The sequence below is a fragment of the Ambystoma mexicanum genome, chromosome 3p, assembly GCF_040938575.1.
Source record: "Ambystoma mexicanum isolate Mex_15411 chromosome 3p, UKY_AmexF1_1, whole genome shotgun sequence".
Classification (NCBI taxonomy): domain Eukaryota; kingdom Metazoa; phylum Chordata; class Amphibia; order Caudata; family Ambystomatidae; genus Ambystoma; species Ambystoma mexicanum.
The window spans coordinates 1,022,244,320-1,022,266,535 of record NC_090925.1 but is presented as its reverse complement, the minus strand read 5'-3'; the positions used below and the strand labels follow the sequence as shown (position 1 = coordinate 1,022,266,535).

Here is a 22,216-nt window from a genome sequence, read left to right as displayed (position 1 = left end):
AGTGGGAGAGCAAGGAGGCAAGATGGCCGTTTTTTCGGGCCTTACAACTTCCGGAACGGCCTCCGATATTCTCTTTCCACCGTCTGCCGTTTCGGGTACGTTGGTTTCAATTTCGGAAAGGGGTTCTGCGTCTTCTGTATCGTATGGCACTGGGTGTGGGATCCGTTTGGTGTGGCTGCTGTGGATCCAGTGGCGACGTCCTCCTACCCGCACTGCAGTTTCAGTGACCAGGAGCACCTGGTTGGGGCCCCTCCAACGTGGTGCGAGGCAAGACGCTCTATCGAAGGATTTAACGAGGATCCAATCCCCTGGTCGTAGATGTGACCGGGACCCTCGTACCTCAACGGCAATGCCTCTCACCTGGTGATAAATTGAAAACAGGTTTTTAGTCAATTGGTTACAATAGTCGGAGAGAAGTACATTTTCTACATCGCGCAATGCGCAGCTTTTAGGCAAACCCCAAATATTAGCAGGTCTCCCCATTACCACATCAAAGGGAGAGAGCCCAGTCTTAGTTTGAGGGGTTGTCCGCATTGAAAGTAACACGATCGGTAAGGCGTCCGGCCATTTTAGTTTGGTGCCGGCACACGTCTTAGCGAGCTTGTTTTTTATGATACCATTGTGTCTTTCCACTAATCCGGCGCTCTGAGCATGTCTGGCCGAATGGAATAGTTTGTCAATTTGCAATGCCGTACATATCTGTAGAATTACAGCAGCGATAAAATGCGGACCATTATCCGACCAGATAACTCTCGGCACCCGAACCGTGGGAAGAATTCCTTTAACATGGTCTTTGCAGTGGTCGTGGCTGTAGCGTCTTTAACAGGGAAAGCCTCGACCCACTTACTAAAGGCGCAAATGACCACAAGGACATATTTTAGATAGTTACATCGCTCCATTTCAATAAAGTCAAAGTGAATCACTTCAAACGGGACAGAAGGAGGCCCAAAGCTACCTCTTGGAGTTGCTGTCCCCTTTCCCACATTGTGTTGTAGGCAAATCATGCAATTTTGGACATAATGCTGGGCAATTTTTGAAATCTTATCATTTACCCAAACTTTCTCTAACATTCTCGTGATCTGTTGAGCGCATACATGTGTGAACCGTGTGCCATGGTAACCATCATTACTATATAGGCATTAGGAAGCAACCATTTCCCTTCAACCATGTCCACCCAACACCCGTCATCATCGAGTTTCCCCAAGCCCTCAGCCCACCTCTTGGATTCTTCTAATGTGGCATCGGCTTGGATATCCCGTACAGACCCAACACCCTCATCCATTGCATAGGCATCTACAGTCTCCCTTGAAACATACATCTCTGTGAAGGGATCAGAGGCAGTTTGTCTAGCTATTTGATCAGCGAAAGCATTCCCTTTCCCTACATCATCTATAATCTTGCGATGTGCTGCGCACTTAATGATTGCTAACTGACTAGGGAGCGCAAGCGCTGAAAGCAATTGTACTATCAGGGAGCCATGTTGGTTCTTGGTGCCATGCGAAGTTAAAAACCCTCTCTCTGACCAAAGTCTCCCAAAGTTGTGAGCCACCCCAAAGGCATACTGGCTATCAGTATATATGTTTACTGTTAGCCCTTCGGAAAGGTCACAAGCTCGAGTCAATGCTATAATCTCTGCGGCCTGCGCAGAGTTATGCGTAATTCTCTTGGTCTCCACAACCGTACTTAATGTAGTGACTGCATAAGCAGCTGTGGATGTACCATCCAGTAGTTTGAAGCAGGAGCCATCACAAAACAGTTCCCCTTGTGGGTTATCCAAAGGAGTGTCCCTCAAATCAACTCTGCCTTTTGTATCTTGTTCAGTAGTATACAGGCAGTCATGTGACTCTTCATCACCGCAAACAGTATTTTGCGGGAAAGGTAGGAGTTCAGCTGGATTAAGAACGCAGCACCTCCTAATTTGAATGTGGGGAGCAAACAAGATTAATTCATATCTTGTCAGTCGTGCGGAAGTGAGGTGTTGCGTTTGGGTTTTGTTCAATAGAATATCTACAGAGTTAGGCACCATCAGGGTTAAATCATGGCCTAGGACCATTCCCTCACTCTGTTTTACAGACGCAGCAGTGACAGCGCGCAAACATCTTGGCAAAGCGCATGCAGCAGGATCAAGGGCGGAAGAGTAGTAACCGCATGGCCTATTCTTCCCTCCATGTTCCTGCGTTAATACAGCCAAAGCACATCCATCACATTCATGCACAAACAACACAAAGGCCTTCTCATAGTTTGGTGTGCCCAAAACTGGCGCCGAACATAATGCAGTCTTGAGCAACTCGAATGAATGTTGATGCTCCGTATTCCATGGCAATGGCGAGGAAATACCTTTCTTCGTCAAGGCCAACATCAGTTTTATCACTACTGAGAAGTTTGGGATCCATAACCTACAGTAAGAAGCCATACCTATCAAGGCTCTAACTTCCTTTTGTGTATTTGGGACAGACATGCCAGAAATGTGTTTTATTCTTTCAGGTGTCAATCTTCTTCCCTCTTTTGACAGGAGATAGCCTAAATAGGCCACCTCCTGGCAACAATATTGAAACTTTTTGAGCGAAGCTTTGTGACCATGCTTAGCTAGATGGATAAGCAACAACACAGTGCCCTCTTTACAAGAGCTCTCGGAGTCAGCGGCTAAAAGCAAATCATCAACATATTGAAGCAACGTACAAGTAGGGGGCAATCCAAGAGTATCAAGCTGCTCTTTCAAAGCCCTACTATAAATACTAGGACTCTCAGTATAACCTTGAGGTGCACTAGTAAATGTGAATGAGCGTCCCCCTAAGGTGAACGTAAACAAGTATCTACTATCCTCATGTATAGGAATACTGAAGAAAGCATTCTTTAGGTCCACAACACTGAAGTGAGTTGCCGTAGCTGGAATCATGGTTAATATTGTCGTCACATCGGGCACAATTGGAAATTGCGGAGTGACGACTTTATTATTTGCACATATATCAATTATAAAACGAAATGGAATTGCATTGTCACCTTTTTTGTACACAGGTAAAATCGGACTATTGCACAAACTTCCTGCAATCTCCTCAATCACCCCACGATGCACAAAATCGGAAACAATGCTCTTCAAAGCTTGCTCGCCTTTAACTGAGATCTTATGCTGTAGAATACGGGGCAGCTTAATTCCATGTTTTAAAACTATTTTAACAGGCTCAATCTGCAAAACGCCGACATCATTGTCATCAACTGCCCACAAACACTCTGGTACATTACTGAATTCTGGCGGCAAAGGTCTAGTCAAGAATTGCGAAACAGAACATTGCTGTGGTGAAATCGTCAAACGCACTCCATCAGAAGAACAATGAATTACCGCCAGTGGTCGAAGTGAGCGGGAGCGGTCGGGAGCGGTGCTCCTATACTTTTTTTAATTCCCTTGTACAGCTCCTATACTTTTATTTTAAAAATAAACCCTTCCGGAATGGTTTTCTTTTAAAATAAAAGTGTAGAAAGAAGTTGAAACCTTCACTTTCAGTGCACTGCACTGAAAGTTCCCTTAAACATCAGGTGCAAGTGTTTGGAGGGGTATATTGTGTGTGGAAGGGGTTGTGGCAATGTGGTTTGTGGGGAGCAGGGACAGGCCAGCAGGGAACATAGCTCCACTACTTCTATTCATACACTTCGACCACTGATTACCGCATTTAATTCCGTCAACAGATTCAACCCCATCAATTTCTCTCCACAATTTGAAGTCAAGAGAAATGGACAGTGGTCCGTAAAGGGACCCAAAGAAATAGGTACCGGTGAAGAAACCGGACAAACAACTGGTGTGCCAGAAAACCCACAGAAACATTGGCTTGCCCTGACAGTGGAATGTTTGGAACCCGAGAATGATCAATGGAGCACTTCTGTGCTCCAGTGTCAACCAAAAATTGATGTTTCCTATTTCCCACTACCATTTCAACGTAGGGACTTTCTGATTAACAGGAATAGGTGTAGGTTCCAAACCCTGCTTCGGGCAATCCTAACGAAACAAAATATCATCAAAAGGAAGCTCTTCAGATAGATATGCAGCAGAAGGATGATCAAATATGTTTCTAGTATCCACACTCGAAGTCTGATTATCCTGTGAAAAAGGTTGTTGGGGATCCTGCAAAAACTGGCCTCTACCAGGGCCCCCTACACCCGGGCGAACTCTGGATCATCTACCCATATTTCCAAATGTGTTATTCGACCTCTGTCGAAGGACGGGGCATTGTGCACGCCAATGACCCTCCTGGCGACAACAGGCACACTGGTTAATATTCACAGGACCCAAGGGCACATTCCCTTGTGGAACATACTGACCTCTAATCTGCGAACTACCCCCTCTGGGGCCTCTAACAATTTGCTGTAACAATACTTTAGTCTTCAAATCACATTTTCTCTTCTCGACTCTATCTTTTTCATTACTGACACGGTTCTCGTAGTACTGAGCCATGTGCAGTACTTCTGATTGGGATTTCACCTGCCAAGCGCTCTCAGAAGACATAATTTGTGACTGGATGTCAGGCAGCAATCCACATACAAATTTGTCCACAAATAATCTTTTCCCAGACTCTGTGCCTAAGTCTTGTCCACTGAAATCCGAGAATACCTGTTCGAACCTATTAAAGAACTCGGTAGCACCCTCAGATTTTCCATGGACACAGGCCGTAAGCTTGTCCCAAATAATTCTCTTTTCGGGGATTATAGTTTTCAGTTTTGCAATGATTCTGTCAGGCAAAGTTAGTATCACCTGAGGTGGTCTCTCACAAGCTGGCCTTTCCCTATCAAGCCTAACTATGTTAGCCCATGTATCTCCCAACCCTGGTACATCGTCTATAGTTCTAACTTGTTTCCACAAATCTACAGGCAGGAGTACAGGGAATAGCAAATCAATGTCGCCTAGGGTAAACACTGAGGACTGCAAAACGGACTCTATCTCTTTATAGAACCCTGTCGGATTTTTCCTAATGTCAGGAATAGTTTGTCTAATAGTATTCACTTCCTGTCGTGAAAACGGGACGTGAACAAACTGCGATACATAATGTGCAGGAATGTCCACAGCAGGTGTACCTGCTGCAGCATTAGCAGGAATCTCAACCTTTGGGACAAATGTCGGAGGAACCTCTCTCATAGGCAACTGAGATGTAGGCAACTCCGAATGCTTACTAAGCAACAGAGCTAAGTCGAGCGCTAAAGCAGTTGAAGAAGTGTCAAGTGAAAAAGCTCTCTTATAAATGCTCAATAACTCTGTGGGACAACTAACCTTTCTCTTTAAACATTCATCCTGCAGGTACTCTACCATTACCTGTATCACTTTCCTATGCATTTCTAGCGTATATTGACTGTATGTGTCATATACCTCAACTGGAGTTATCGATATGTCTGAAATCCATCTAATCGCATCTTTTGTACAAATTCGCGCCTCCTCAGATGTCTATTTACGACACGGCAAAAATCGTTTCTGTACATACATACTTTCTTCTTCGTCATCCTCATTCCGTAATCTTTCCAACTCCTTTCTATACTCAAATATCCTCTCAACATGCTCATGTACCTTCTCCACAGTGTCTCTTGAAAACGCTAAAGTATTCAGGTCCCTCAACCCTTGTGGGAGGTCTGCATTATTTAATTTACCCCACATTACACATAAATGAATCCCTAAACCTTCAATGAAAACATTTTTCTCAGGAAAATTATCCATATTAGAAAGTGTGGCAAGAACATTAGCTCGATCATCTCTCTCCATACAATGCTTAGCCCATGCAAACAAATCCTGTTTCTTTTCTGTAGGAACAGTATTACGAGTAACAATCCTCGACCCCGCACCCTGATTAACTACAAGCGGTACAGAACTACTTGGGAGTGAGGGTGCAGGCAAATTCAATGGAGGTACTATTACTGGTGCAATGGGAAGAGGCAGAGGAGCAGGTGGAGGAACAACAACCGGAGGAATAGGAACAACAGGTTGAGCAGGAAGAGCAGGAATAACAGCAGGAAGAGGTACAGCAGGAGGAAGAGGAACATACGTAGGTGGTGCAGAGGCACCAGGCCTTCGTTCATTTAACAATTTGTCGATAAACTCATCAGAAACATGAAGATCTTTAGAAGGATAGATTTTCTGAATACCGAGTGAGAAAACCCTGTCCATATCCCTAACCGACTCAGATTGTTTGTCCTGATCATTTAACAACGCCTTTTCAGCATTTGTTTTATGACGGCGCACATGTTTTTCCCTACTTTTAAGCTGCTGCAACGCTTCTCTTTTCTAATTTTGCAAAACATCAAATGCTGCAGGTCTGCCCTTCTTTTTTAACAAAACTGACTCTAAATATTCAATACGAGGGATCTCAAAACTACCATTGACTGGCCACTGAAGTTCGGAGGCATGTCTGGTTTGTCTGTGCCAAATTTTATTAAATACTACACTTCCAATGCCATGCTTACAGTACATAGTACATGCCGGTGACCCCTCCTGTGGTGCCGGACGGCTAAATTCCAAAGATTGTCTATCGCTGCGGAATAATGCCCTAAAGCAGCTGGACAATTTCCCCGGCATTTCTCAAATACTCTGTGTTACCTGGTCAATAATTGTGTCTGCAGATACAATGCACCAAATTCAAATTGTCAGGGTTGAATTAAGAGTCGGGTAACGACTCACCTGACCAAACCTAAGGAGGACCGATCGGTTTACAAAGGACTTACCTAACGAATTTTACCTTGTGTATGGTGATTTCGGCAAATCTGCCCGCCTCAAAAAATTGACCCTCGTCAAGATGCCGTCTCAGACCACACGGCTATCGTCCAGAGAACGGATCGTGCAGCGCTGTTGAGGTGTCGCATCTCGTTCAGTCGGGCCCGTTATGTCACACCGTCCGATCCCGGTCCGATAGCGTTCGTCAACCTTCAATAATCCGGCATCAATCTTGAGGGTCCCTATTCCGGGCGCCAACTGTGAAAACAAGGAAATAATATGAGGCAGGGTAACCAAAAAGGAAACACACCAAACACAGGTTACAAAGGAACATACAAAGTACTTTATGTTATATTGAATCCAGGTACAAAAGAACAGAACAAAATTCAGATAGCTATCGACCCTCAGTACAACACAGCGAACTCCGGCGTGGTTTGGTGTGCTCAGTGAGTGCAAATATTCATTGAAACAGTCAGGCTTTTATACATTTCTCCAGCCTGTTGTCCTGCCTTTCTTCAGGTTAACCATTCCATAAATAAGTTACTGCTCTAGGGTCCCTTGCCAGGTCAAATCTAGTTCATCTTAGGTTTATACATTAACAAGAAGAAATGGTAATAATGTATGCTCTAGGCCTAACATTACAATGGAGGACTTAGTGTATACAATGTAGTTAAGCAGGTGTTCTCATTCAATTATAGAACAGTTTCGGTGATACAGGTAATCCATTGCACACAGGTCAGCAGAAGGACAAGGTCTCAGCTCATGACCCTAACAAGTGGCCTGCAGGCAAGTTATACATTAGCTGTACAGAGGTCATGACAATCGAGTTCTGTTCTGAATAACATAGGCTACCATTTTAGCTCACATGGTGACTTTATAGAGCAAGAAAACCTAAAATGGCGGCTTGACCCAAAATGACAGTTTACATGGTTTCTAAGGTCAGGACCTTGCAATGCAAGTTTATTCACATGTAGTTTATAAGCAGCTTGTTAGCAGCTTGGCATAGGCCAATGTACATATATTCATAGCAATAGGAGGCACGATATAATTTCTAGTTTGACAAAATTATATTAGTCTCATCTTGGCACAACATGTGATGTGCGTTTAACAGATATTTGCTTCTTACTGTCTGATGCTATTGCACACATATTTTCTTTCCCGTCTCAGAATATCAGCCTTGCCAGCTTGGATGCTAGGATATATGAATCAGTTATGTGTGTCATTTCTGTACAGATATAACTACATTTGTACAATGTGCATAATAAAAAGAATACCATAAGATTATTATTTTATATTCAGCTGATACAATTTTAATAAAGTAAGTTCCTACAACACTCCTATCAAATGATATTCAGGAAAATATGATCCCATATGTAAGATTTAAAGATGCACATATTTTCCTTATTTAACAAAATATTAACAGGCCGATTCATGGAATTAATTTGCGCTGAAAATATCGGCGCAAGCGTGCCAAAACATGCGAATCGCAGTGAAAGTGCGAAAATCGCAGTGCAAGTGCGAATATCTCAGGGAAACCAGCGCACATCTATTCATGGAAGTCCGTGCGCGAGTAAAATCTGGGATGTGCGCTGAAAAAGTGTGCGGCGCATGCCGGCGCACAGGACATCTAACGGCGTGCGCTAAGGCCACAGTGAAAGCGCACATAGCACAGCGCGCATAACAAAAGCAGACGGAACACGGGGAGTGACACGCGGAATGGGGAACAACTCGTGAAAATGTGGGCGTCACTGGGGAAGTACAGGAGGCAAGTGCGCGGAACACCCACACGCTCGCCTACAACACGTATTCATGGAATCGAATAGGGCAAAACAGCGCACAGGCAAAGACGCGCAAAGGCCTAAACACGTCCGCCACACGAAGGCAGGTGGCCGCGTCCCTGCGCATGAAAAAAATGTGCACCAAAATGTGCGCCCACAAAAAGCAGGTATATACAGCTATGTAGAATGTCCCATACTGTGGGCCTCTAGGACAAATGACGTGCAAAGGGGTACGCGACAAACTCGGACACCCGCTGTGTGAAAAATAGCGTGTGTGTGTATTTTGGGGGTTCCCGTGAAGTTTAACACGCGATAGGCCTTGGTCGAGCGGGGTACGTGTAAATCTGGGGTTCGCTGGAAGTTTCACACGTGATTGGCCTGGGTACATGTATTTCAGGGGTGCGCGTGAAGTTTCACACGCGATTGGCCTGGGTACGTGTATTTCAGGGGTGCGTGTGAAGTTCCACACGCGATTGGCCTGGGTACGTGTATTTCAGGGGTGCGCGTGAAGTCTCACACGCGATTGGCCTGGGTATGTGTATTTCAGGGGGGCGTGTGAAGTTCCACACGCGATTGGCCTGGGTACGTGTATTTCAGGGGTGTGGGTGAAGTTCCACATGTGATTGGCCTGGGTACGTGTATTTCAGGGGTGCGCGTGAAGTTTCACATGCGAATGGCCTGGGTACGTGTATTTCAGGGGTGCGCGTGAAGTTTCACACGCGAATGGCCTGGGAACGTGTTTTTCAGGGGTGCGCGTGAAGTTCCACACGCGATTGGCCTGGGTACGTGTACTTCAGGGGTGCGCGTGAAGTTCCACATGTGATTGGCCTGGGTACGTGTATTTCAGGAGTGCGTGTGTAGTTTCACACTCGATTGGCCTGGGTATCTGTATTTCAGGGTTGCGCGTGAAGTTTCACATGCGAATGGCCTGGGTACGTGTATTTCAGGGGTGCGCGTGAAGTTTCACACGCGATTGGCCAAGGGTACGTGTATTTCAGGGGTGCGCGTGAAGTTTGACACGTGATTGGGCCTGAGCGAGCGGGGTACGACTCACCGTCTGCCTTGCGTGTAGAAGTACGCGTAACCAACACCCACCCGCTTTGAAGTAATAGCGTGTGAACCCCAACGCCTGGAAAACACACGCACTGCACCCCACGAAAAGCACATACAGGCCCGTGCGCGATACGTCACAGATGTGCTTACGCGCTGAGGGCCTTTGGTCCAATGAAATCGCGTATGCGTGCTGACGCGCTTGCGCGCTAAGGGCCTTTCCTCGAATTACACGCTGGCGTGCAAGAATGTCACGTGCCAAATCACTCCGTATCAAGCTGGCCACGCGAAAACACACGGAAGACCACGCTGCTGCTCAAAAGGAAACACACGGAAGACCACGCTGCTGCCCAAAAGGCCAAATTACTGCCCCCCCAGAGCCCCGAGCAGCCTCCCACGAGCCATCTGCTGCTGCCTGCCTGCTGCCATCGTACCCTGCCATTTTGTGCCTGCACATCTGCCATCTGCAGGGGTCCAGTTGTTGTGTCCACCCCTGCTGGAACAGAAGACTCCCGACTGGTATACCATCACTCCACAGCCCAGCCCCAGGACCCAGTTGCCCACCCACACCTGCCTCGGGGGTTGCCATGTCGGGGCAACCACCATCTGACACCACTGGCGACCCCCAGCCAGAGGGGCAGAGGGCCACCATCTTCAGTCAGAAGAAGTTGGTGTCCTGTTGGAGCTTGTCCTGGGGCATTATGATGCCCTCTTCGGATCATCACGCGCCAACAAGGAAGGACGGGACAGGATCTGGGACGACTTTGTGGTTGCCATCAACGCGGAGGGGGTGGCAACCCGCAACATCAAGCAAGTCAAGAAGCGCTGGGAGGACTTGAGGTCCAGGACCCTCTTAAAGGCCCGGCGCCTCGTGGAGGGGGGCTGAGGCCACATGAGTACCATCCAGCTGAGGGTCCTGGAACGCGTACGCCCAGCGCTCTACGCCCAGATCCTTGAGAGGCAGACCCGTCTGGTGTTGAGCGGTAAGTGGCCAGGCATTGCTGTGTGAGACAGGGCATCTTGCAGTGTGCTGGTTGTCTGATACTTGCCTGTATGTGTGACAAAGGCCATGTACGTATGTGTGTGTGCAGGGACATCATCGTCATGCATGTGAGACCAGTAATGTGTGAACCACATGGTTGGTGCATGTGTTTAAATGCAACATGGGGAGCTCTATGCGGAATGGACACATGAGAGCATGCCAGTCTCTGTTCCTGGACATGGGTGGGGGTGAGGGATGGGTGCTGATGCCATGTACATGTATGGTGTCCATGTCTGTGTGTCTGACCTGCGTGTCTGTGACATGTGAATGCCATGGATGCATGACACATGTCTGTGACAAATTTCAGATTCACTGATGCAGCCTAGTCATCCTTGTATCCACTGTGTCTGGGGTGTACGAGGCCAGATGGATGAATTTACTGTGAAGTGTGTGCATGTGATAGGCATGACCCATGATGCATGTGAGTCTCCAACTAACATTGTATGTTTCAAGAGTCCCTTGGACATGTATGCTAATGTCCATAGCATGTGCCATGCCTGTTACTGCATGTGTTTTGCCTGCACTGACCCATGTGTTGTGGAGGGACATGATGGAAGTGATGTTTGACAGTGCCACTCATCTGCTATTGCTTCCTGTCTAGGGGACCATTGTACAGTCCCCTGATGCTTGTGTTCTATGTCTCCCTCTACACAGCAGCAAGTGAAGAAGAGGGCGGAGACGGCACTGTGGAGAAAAGCGGCGGGGATGCCCCCACGGCTGCAGCCGAAGGGGTAGGTGAGCCCCCACAGGGGCTTGCAATGGCAGGAGACGGTGTGGAGCCATCCAGGTTGGTGGTTTCCACAGAGGAGGAGGAGGCCGCTACTGAGCTGCACATGGGGCCTGGAGGGGGTGGTACCACTGGTGCAAGTGGTGCAGTTCAGGGGCAGGAGGCAGCACAGGTCGCCGTGGAGGGGCCTGTGCATGTCACTGCCCCTGACACTGTGACTGCACCACCATGCACCAGCAGGGATGCCCCATCCCAGGCCCATCCGCAGGTAGGGGGGATGTCCATGTCATCTGACACTCCTCTACCTGCCGACGAGGGGACCCCTGGCTGCATGGAGAAGGTCCTGATTGGTGTCGCGTTGCGCACGGGTGTCATTCGTGATAAAGTGCGTGCTTTCCGGGGGGAGCATGCACGTCATCACGAAGAGCAGCGTGCCAACATGGCCCAGTTGGGAGTGAACATGGTTGGGGGTTTCGTACATGTGTCGGCCACTCTGGCGACCCTCTCCTCCTCTGTGGAGGCTATGCGCCAATCGTTCTCCATGCCGTCTTCCGGCCCAGATGCCACCAGGGCCCCCTGTGGACCTGCCCCGACCAACGCAGCCAGCTCGGTGGGGCTCCCATCCCTGCCACAGTCGGGAGTCAGAGGTCCAGCAGGGGTGGACACACCAGCAACTGGACCCCAGCAGATGGAGGATGTGCCGGCATCATCGGGCAAGGCACGTGCACGACGCCGTCGGTGGATTCCATCAGCTTGGACACCGTCGTGCTGGCAGAGGCAGTTGCGTTGGAGGCAGCGGCAGGCTCGACGTGGGAGGCATCATGGCTCGGGGCCATCTACATCAGAGGGGCAGGCATTGGCCGGAGTGTAGGAGGACCCTGGAATGGGAGTGCCTTCCGTGTGGCAGCAGTTGGGCCAGCAGATAGGTGTGGAGCGGCGGCGGGCGGAGGAGGAACGGCTCACAATGGTCAGGGCGGAGAACTCCATGCGCAGGGCGCTGAGGCGGGCTGAGTGCCTCAAGGGTATTCGCAGGGAGTTGGAGCTGGACACCGCATTATCCCTGCGAGACCTCGGGGCCAGTGAACATGCCCGCCTCCAAGCCATTGATCAGGAGTTCGATGATGCCCTGGCCCATGACATCAACCAGTGAGCCGTTGGACTTGCCCGCCGCCATTGTATATAGTTCATTAGTGTTAAGTTTCTGTTCTTTTTTTCTTTCCTTTGGGGCGCATGGACTATGCCCCACATTTCTGTACATAGTTGTTTATTCTGTAGGCTTTTTTGTAGGTTTCCTTTGGACAGTTGGGCTCATGGACCCAGGATTTCATCCTTGTAAATAGTTGGAGTGTGCATTTGTCGGCTTTTTCTTTTTTGACTTTTCCATGGAGCAATGGATTTTATTTTCCCTTGGATTTGATTTTTTGAACTGTGACTTTGGACAACATTTCTTTTGCTTATGTTTTCTTGATTTTCATAATTTATCGGACATGGACCATTTCTTTTGTTATTCCCACTGTTGTGTGTTTATTTTGATTTACGTTCATGTTATCTTTCATATATTTTTTTTATACTTCCATTTGTGGTATCATCTCATTGGTTTCATGCATGTCATGATATGTGTTTTGACATTCAGTTGCACCCATTGTGTGTGGGTGACGGACATGTGTTCATTTACATACTTGCCATTGGGGTTGTATCATATAATTTGCATTTCTATGTGGGTGGATGCAATACTTGGGTGGGTCTTTGGCATGTGGTGGCTGGCCATAAGGGCCAGGGATCTAGATTGTGATGATGTGTTGGCTGGGGGATGTGTCGGGGACTGCTGGCAGGTAGCCCGCACTGCTGGGGGCTGGGGGTGCAAGGGGACATGAGTGGGGGCCTGCTGGCAGGTGCCCTGCATTGCTGTGGGGTGGGGGTGCAAGGGGGTAATGCGTTGGTGATCACTAGTGCAAGGTGACATGTGGCTTGGCTGGGGGGCATGCCCATGGTGGATGGGCTGCCTGCGGGATATGACCAGGGGTGCAGGGTAGTCCCCTGTGGTGTGGTCTGCCTGCAGAGGCCGTGGAGGGTGTAGAGGGAACACCTGGGAGAACCCACACTGCCAATTCACGTGTAGGACTCCCCTGCACCCCCGAAATACACATACCCCACTCGCACAGGGCCTATCGCGTGTGAAACTTGCCCGCACACCAGTAATACACGTACCCTGCTGAAATCGCATGTGGAACTTCCCGCGCACCCCTGTAATACACGTACCCTGCTGGAATTGCGTGTTAAACTTCCCCACACCCCAGAAATACACGTACCCTGATGAAATTGCGTGTGGAACTTCCCGCACACCCCTGTAATACACGTACCCTGCTGAAATTGCGTGTTAAACTTCCCCGCACCCCAGAAATACACGTACCCTGATGAAATTGCGTGTGGAACTTCCCACACACCCCAGTAATACATGTACCCTGCTGGAATCGCGTGTTAAACTTCCCCGCACCCCAGAAATACACATACCCTGATGAAATTGCGTGTGGAACTTCCCGCGCACCCCTGTAATACACATACCCATCTGGAATTGCGTGCTAAACTTCCCCGCACCCCAGAAATACACGTACCCTGCTGAAATTGCGTGTAGAACTTCTCCGCACCCCAGAAATACACGTACCCTGCTGAAATCGTGTGTTAAACTTCCCCTCACCCCAGAAATACACGTACCCTGCTGAAATCGCGGGTGGAACTTCCCGCGCACCCCAGTAATACACGTTCCCCGCTCGGCGTTTGCTGATTGCCAGCCCTGTATACTGGTCCAGGGTTAGCGCAGCCCTTAGCGCTGAATTGGGAATTTTGATGGCTTTTCCTTGCGCGAGGGCGTTCTTGGGGGCGTAACTGGTGCTGCTGCAGGGTCGCTGCGCCACTCTGCACCACGGCTGGTTTTGGAGGCTAAAATCCATGAATACGCTGTGCGCGGATATCAATTTTAGCGCACGTGGCTGGCGCAGACATTTGCACGCGCACACTGTGCGCCAGCCGCGTGCGCCACTTTTGTGCGAAATTCTATCAATTATCCTGTAAATAATAGTATACATTCCCTGGCCTGGCCACAGCTACATGTCGTCAGTCCTTTGAAGCTCAGAGCTGGGCCATTTATGAACCGCAAGAAGCACAGCTGCCATGGCACTATTGTCAGATGTTTCTTTGAATTTAGTCTGCTCAGAGCCCAGATATGGACACAGTCATCTGCCTCTTAAGCAATTTTATCAGCTGGCTTTACTAATGCCAGACTCTCTGTTTCTGCAAGTGTAAATGGAATCCTCAATGTGAAGCTTGTTTGATGAAAGTTGCTGATCATTTGGACTAGTTCACTTTGTGCCTAGGTTTCAAAGTATATTTCTATATTTTTAAGGAATCCTTGGATAGACCCAGTCGCAAATGGAAAATGTTAATGGTCATCATTTGTTTTATTACCACGTACTGTTGTTTAAAGCAAAGAGAGCATTTCACATATTGGTGCCAGGATACATTTATAATGTTTATGGTCCAGCCTCATAGCCTTGGTTTAATGTCTTGTAGGAAAAAGTCTCCTAAGAACTTCTGCTGGATCAGAAAAACAAATGCCATTTTCTTTTAAGCCAATGTGTCTGGTTTCATGTAAAAATGTAACATATTGAGTCACTTTTGCTTCCACGTTATATTTTGTTTTTTAAATAGGGGCATTCAAACATTTTGCAATCAAACTCTTGTTGATAACAATTTTCACTTAAGTCTCTGTAGGTTTCTTATACAAGGGTGATTCCCAGTCCGGTAAAGAATAAAGCAGAAATAATGTAGGCCTTATTTTGATGTACACCTTTCTATAAAATGCTGTGCTCTTTCCTCCCAAAAATGACTGGTCTCCATTTAATAGATATTGCTGTATATTTCAATGAAAAGAAAGAGATGTATTGTTGTACCTCGTCATTTCCTGTGGACAAATACACTTTTGCTGTAGCTGGTCTGCATGCATAACAACCTGCCCTTGCCTCTGTTCATTTCAAATGCTTTACACAGAATGCAGTTCATATATGTATTCTTTTTAAATATGGATTATTATTTTGCTCCTTTTCATTTGTATAGATATCTTTACAGTTAATGTATTTGGTGATGCACACTCATACCTCACGATCCTTTGACTTGGGGTGTGGCTGCTTTTGAGGGTTAAAACCTTTAACTATTTAGGTATCAGCATTTCTTGAAAAGGCTCCTGGTCTCTGCAAGAGCTAAAGGGGACCTACATGCTTATTAAAACATCTAATGTTGTATTACATCTAGACAGCCACTTTTCCGGGACCTTTAAGGGAGGCCACAGGGGTCTATCATTGTAGAGAAGAGGGTGTGTGGCCCTATGCAGAAGAGGTCTGTAGTTTGTGGCCTCCAGTTCAGGTAGTACAGGCCGAAAATGCATTTGTGTGTAAACTATTGTGGAGTCTTGAGATATTCTCTAATTATGAAACGGAAAAGGGGCAACAGGTTAGGGCCACTTCAAAAACCGAGGTAGCTTTGCTTGAATATCAATGGTAAATTTACATCTAAAATGCCTATGCTCATTTAAAGGTTTTAGTAGGGGACTGTTTATTGCATGTATAAGGAAGTCTCTGTTCATTTGAATGTGACCAACCTTTGGGTCATTACAAAGGTTATCACCAAAGCAATATGAAAAGAATGTAATTTCCCTTTGCACAAAAATCAAAGAAAGTATGATTGAAAAAGTAGGCTTGATCCTTGGCTCTTGCAATCATGTGTGCAGATGAAGGGGTGGAAGCTAGCACAGTACTTAATTATGATGCTACATTTGGTCGAAGTAGGTCTTTGTATATGAGCTTTCATTTTGGCTAAATATCCCTGCTGGTAATGGTGGGCCCCTGGGAAGCTTTGCTGCTGGAGGACAGCCTTGGTGTGTATAGTACTAATCAAGCAGAGGTGCATGTCCCCGTTCTGTTATGTCCTCTGTAGCCTTAGGCACACTGACTGGAACAGCTCTGGGTATCTACTGGTGTACACTTCCTGATCAATGCTGGTGCCTTCCTCAAGTCGACTGCCAATCAAGAGGTGGTTTACACAGTTTGGGAGTTTGGCCACAGGGCGTCAAACAGCAATCATGCACTGAACAGGATGAGGTCAGAAGGGTGTGGGGACACAATATGTGATTGCACTTTGTGCTTTAATGTTCACTTGGAGGGAACTGTCCAATTTTAGTTAACAATGTATTGGATAGTTATTCCACAAAATAGTTATTTATAATGCTGTGTGTTCTATCATGATAACGTATGTAGTGGTTTTATATTATTATAGCTCAAATTGCTTATACTAAACATTTGATTTGGTTTGCCCTTTGCATAGAGTTGTCTAATTGTTAGCTCCAAATGCTCTTGGCCACGTGAAAATGATACAAATAATGATGGTCTCTCCAAAAAATGGCTTACAGATAGCACTACATTTTGAGAAAAAAAAAATGCAAAATACCCTTAAGCTTCTGAATGCAGCCTTTAAACATTGTGCATAAAGCAACACTCAACACGTTTGTCATTCAACTCATTAAGTCTACAACTATAAAATCCATAATTTGTAAATTGAATTCACACCGTGCATTTATGGCATATTTCTTCTGAGGCATTCCTGAAAAATAATTCTGATCCTGACACAAGAGTATTATGGAGAAAAAAGGTTGTCAACCCTCCCTGAGACTTCTATCTATATATAATTTATAAAAGTGAAAATGTGTGGGTGGCTGAGTTTGTGGCAAAACATTGTTCCTTATACAATTCCACTCCTTTTCACTAATCTGTGCCACATTTGGCATATTTACCTGTGAGGACCCTCCAGACAATACTTGGCTACATGACATTTGGGCACCCCATCCCATTGGCCAGATTTCAGCACAAGTCAAAATGTGTGAGTTTGTGGCTTGGCAATGCGTTGTTCCTTATACAATTCCACACTGTGTCACCATTCTGAACCACATTTTTCATAGTTCACGTTTAGGACCCTCCAGCCATTACTGGCTATGAGTCATGTGGACAACCCAACCCTTTCCCCAGAATTCAGCACAAGTCATAATTTGTTTGTGGATTTGTGGCCTGGTGAAGCGTTGTTCCTTATACAATTCTGCACCGTTTCACCAATCTGCAACAAATGTTGCATAGTTACCTGCTAGGACCCTCTGGACATGACTTGCTACTTAACATTTGGCGGCCACCCCACCACTTTCCACGAATTTCAACACCTTCACCAATGAGGCAGTTGTCTGTAATCAGTAAAACATCATTGTGGTCGTAGAAGGACCTGTTCTCAACCCTAGAATGAATGGTTTCTGGGACATTTGCAATGCACCGCACCACAACAAACTGCACCACACCATGGTGAGGCGACAGGTGGTTAGGGAGCACAGTAGTTCCCAGTATGCAGCAGCACAGCAACGCTCGTCATCCCCCAACATCTGCTCCGCGGTATGTCAGCCAGCCACACGCACCCATTCTCAGTGCAGTTTATTTCAAAGTGCAAAGCACATCAAGTGATAAGACAATCAGAACAGCGACCTACAGGATCATTGATTTTGAACAATTAATGAGAAAGGCTTGTCATGTTTGTCCACAGAGCCCGTTCAGAAAATGGGTACTGTTTGCTAGTATTTCTATGTTTCTTGTTTGTTTTAACAAATGTGACAAACGAACGCCTTTTCTTTCTAGTGTTTGCTATTTAGGCTTTGTTTTCAAGTTACGAGTAGCTTTCAGACTAGAGTTGCATGGCCGTGTTTGTTCTATCCCTGTTTTCTTTAAGTACTTTCATTGGTAGCAGTATTTCCTCACTGCAGCATCCTGTTATGATGGTTGCTGGCACTGTGCTTAGAGAAAGGCGAAGTGGTTTCAAGGCACTGTAAGGGCATTTCCGAATGTTATGTAATGTAATTTGAGCTTTTTGCCTGTATTTGAGTTTTCTGCATTGTTCAAAACGTATAGCCCAAATGTCTCGGGACACTTTACAGTGGCTCTCACCTTGCTCCGAAATCACCCTGGGAAGTGAATTTCCGCAGTGATAGCAACACACCTGCTGACAGTCTCCGGAGAAAGCAAATCACCATTTAGTAAAGAACAGTGTGGATGGGCACAGCATGTCTGCTTATCTCTTCCTGATAATCGAATACACGAAATAAAAAAAAAACAAATGGAGAGGATGATGGAAAGGAGTTTCATGCCAACTTCAAACATCAATAGCCGCAAGCCCTGGCGAAGTTATTTCTCATTTCTGCATAGTCTCATTCCCTTGTGCCATCTGGCACTAATTGGATCAACAGGTCTATTATCAGGAGCAGGACATGAGAGCCCCTGGCATCCTCGGCACATGTGAAATTCGTTTAACAAGCATGTCCTTCATGCCTTGCTTTATTTTCAAGGGCCAGGCGCCCTGGTAGAAAATCAATGGGATTCATCAAAATGCTGAAATAGAAGTGAGATTCGATAAGGCGGCAATGTTTCATGTAAAGGATAACTTCGTGACAGACTCTGAAAGTTGTGTGACCTGAGCCATGCCATTAGACATATTTCCCAAGAAGCATGAGCAGGGCTCTATTTATATGATGATGCGGGCCAACAGTAGACAGACACCTGAATGGATGGCCTTATGAATGCATGGGCTGGAGGGTGGATATTTGAGCTGTTGGGAGGAAAATAGGAGGTGAGAGTGAAGTGGGTGAAGAGTCTGTGAGTGACATAATGGCTGGAGGAATGACAAAAGGGAGAAAGGAATGTACAGGGGGATGATGAAGTGAAATGAAAAGTAGAGTGGTGGATTCAGAGAGACTTGGGTGGATGGATGGATGGATGGATGGATGGATGGATGGATGGATGGATGGATGGATGGATGGATGGATGGATGGATGGATGGATGGATGGATGGATGGATGGATGGATGGATGGATGGATGGATGGATGGATGGATGGATGGATGGATGGGTGGGTGGGTGGGTGGGTGGGTGGGTGGGTGGGTGGGTGGGTGGGTGGGTGGGTGGGTGGGATGGATGGATGGATGGATGGATGGATGGATGGATGGATGGATGGATGGATGGATGGATGGATGGATGGATGGATGGATGAATGGATGGGAAGAAAGACAAATGGATTGATGGGTAGATAGATCATGGAGAAAGGAGGATGTGACTTGCAGATGCATATTAGGCTTGGTAGAGATGAATTGACAACTGGATGGGGAAATAACAATGGTTTCAGCAAGGAAGAGATGGCTGGTGGAGGAGTGGCTCTTGGTGTATGAAAGGAGAAGTGCATAGAAGCTGGGGAAGAAGGATGGAGGTATGAGGAGAAGGTGAATATAAAACAGTCACATTTATGGAAGGATAGCCAGACTAAACTATGAACAGATAATTTTTTAACACATGAGTGGATAGAGAAATATTAGCAATGTTTTTGAAAATGGGCGCATGAAGGATTAGGCGGCTGTAGACAGAAGGTGCACACGATCTGGGTAACACTGACATCTTCCTTGATTCTGCATTCACTGGGTGCAAAAACCAATATAGCAAAGGACCTTGTCCAGGAAAAAGCGGGGGGGGGCTCGCGAGCATAATGCATAAACGAGGAAGACAGTGGGAGAGATATGCGAGGAAGGAGGAAGCATTCCAAGAGTGATGCCATGAAGGGCAGACTGATTGCATGACAGAAGGAGTGATGGGGTGCAGGGAAGGGTATCAAGGACGATCAGGAGCACAACGAGCAGGTAGACCCAATAGGAACGTACCACACTTTGCCTGCATCCTCCGTGAATGCTGGCATGTTTTCTGGCATCCTAAAAATGTGGAACTATTTAAATGCCACCTGACTGTCTGACCTTGAGCTGTTCTATTCTGTCTCTCTCCCTTGCCTTAATTGTATCGCACGTGTCATATGGTAGCTCATGATGGATTCTTCCCACTTCTAAGCACTGCAGTAATAGCTGTTACTACTTATTACCAAGTCGAATGGTACTCCATGTAAGATGGTCACAGGGATGAAGGGCTGAGTCAGCACTGATAGGATTTGAGCTTACACAGTGGAGGTTGGCCACATGCCGATCTTACATGTGTGTTACTATTTATGATACGTCTTGTGTCTGCCCTTTCAAGTGATGTGCTGTGTGCTGCATGTGGCAATACATAGCATATGAAAGGGCTCAGAAATGCAGAGAGGATTCCATCGACTCCCGCCCATTCCAACTCACATTCGCGACTAAGGTGTTAAGCGTGTAACATGAGCAGGTTTACTCTGAAAGGTTATACCGATTCGGTCATCTGAGTGCCTACCTCAGCCATGCAGTCAGGATAAATTGCCCTCCTACTCCGCCGCCGACAATGTACAGATCATGTGAATGCCTTAGTATTTCTCCTCATGTTGACTTTTTCTGAAAGTCGCCAATTCTGTGCCGAAGCTCAATTTTCTGACTTTGCGGAGAGCACTCCAGTATCTGGAAAGGGTGCACCAACGGTTGAAGACCCAATAACAACAATTTACTAGAGACAAGGGTCCACCTGAAGCAGGCCAGGCCGAGTGAAATAATGTGTCTTCTGTGTCAAGAGAGTACACAGCGTTCCTTGGAAGACAAGACAAGGCGATTTGGGAAATACCTGCCAGCACTCCAACCACCAGGAGAAAACTGCTACCAGCATTGGAAAGTGTGAAGTGGTAAAAAGCCATTTTGCCAAGTTAGCCTTCATATTGTGGCCTACTAATGTCCACCGTGCTGCCCCTCTGCTCTCTGTCATCAAGGCTTCTGATGCCACAAATCTCCATTTAGGGGTCCCCTCTACTGGAAGACTCCTCTTGTCTTGTCTTCCTCTCTCATGTGTTTCTTAATATCCCTGCCAGCACTTGTCTTAACCTCCCACCTGTATCTCTTCCTGCCATTGCCTGCCTTCCATTCCATATTCCTGTTCACTGGAACTCCCTCTTTCCTGGGGACAGAACCTCTCTCTCTCTCTCTCTCTCTCTCTCTCTCTCTCTCTCTCTCTCTCTCTCTCTCTCTCTCTCTCTCTCTCTCTCTCTCTCTCTCTCTCTCTCTCTCTCTCTCTCTCTCTCTCTCTCTCTCTCTCTCTCTCTCTCTCTCTCTCTCTCTCTCTCTCTCTCTCTCTCTCTCTCTCTCTCTCTCTCTCTCTCTCTCTCTCTCTCTCTCTCTCTCTCTCTCTCTCTCTCTCTCTCTCTCTCTCTCTCTCTCTCTCTCTCTCTCTCTCTCTCTCTCTCTCTCTCTCTCTCTCTCTCTCTCTCTCTCTCTCTCTCTCTCTCTCTCTCTCTCTCTCTCTCTCTCTCTCTCTCTCTCTCTCTCGCCACCTCTTATGTCCCACATGTCTGGGGATGCTTGCGGTCTTGGGTTCAGAAGGAATGTGACCAAGTAGTTGGGCTGGACTGTCCCTTTTGGGGTGGGAAGAGGCCTGATCTGCATATTGCCTTTCATCTTTTTTAATGGCTTGGCAGGCAAAGAACGATGGTCTGGAATGTTGTTGAGAGCAATGCCAGAGGTTAGGGGTAATTCTAAACCTTCCAGTCATCACCTCTTTTTGTTTTGCTCAAGTGAACCCTTTCTCACACACACATGCATAAACACACACCTCAAACTCCATTGCCTCAAAGCTCAGACATCCACCCCTCCCTTGAACCACTGCAAGAAAAGGTGATGTTGGGATGTTGGGGAGTAGTTTAAGCTGCTTGAGTGCCCATCCTCTCCGGCATTCCCACTGCCTTCTGCGTTCTGTTCATCAGCTTGGCAATCTCTTCCTATAACCCACTGTACCAATATGCTAATCAAAGAAATATGGTTGGCAACAAATACAAAAATAATAACTTAAATCACCGAGTGTTAGCATATTCACGTCCACCAAGTCCCTCTTCTGGCTCCTGGCACCCACTTCTGTACTTCCTCTTAAA

The 22,216-nt window shown here is 46.8% G+C and overlaps 1 protein-coding gene across 19 annotated transcripts in view; it reads left to right on the top strand.

The window, feature by feature from the left end:
• PTPRT (protein tyrosine phosphatase receptor type T) overlaps window positions 1-22,216 on the top strand; it is a 2,174,878-nt gene that overhangs the window by 1,126,713 nt on the left and 1,025,949 nt on the right. The window lies entirely within an intron of this gene.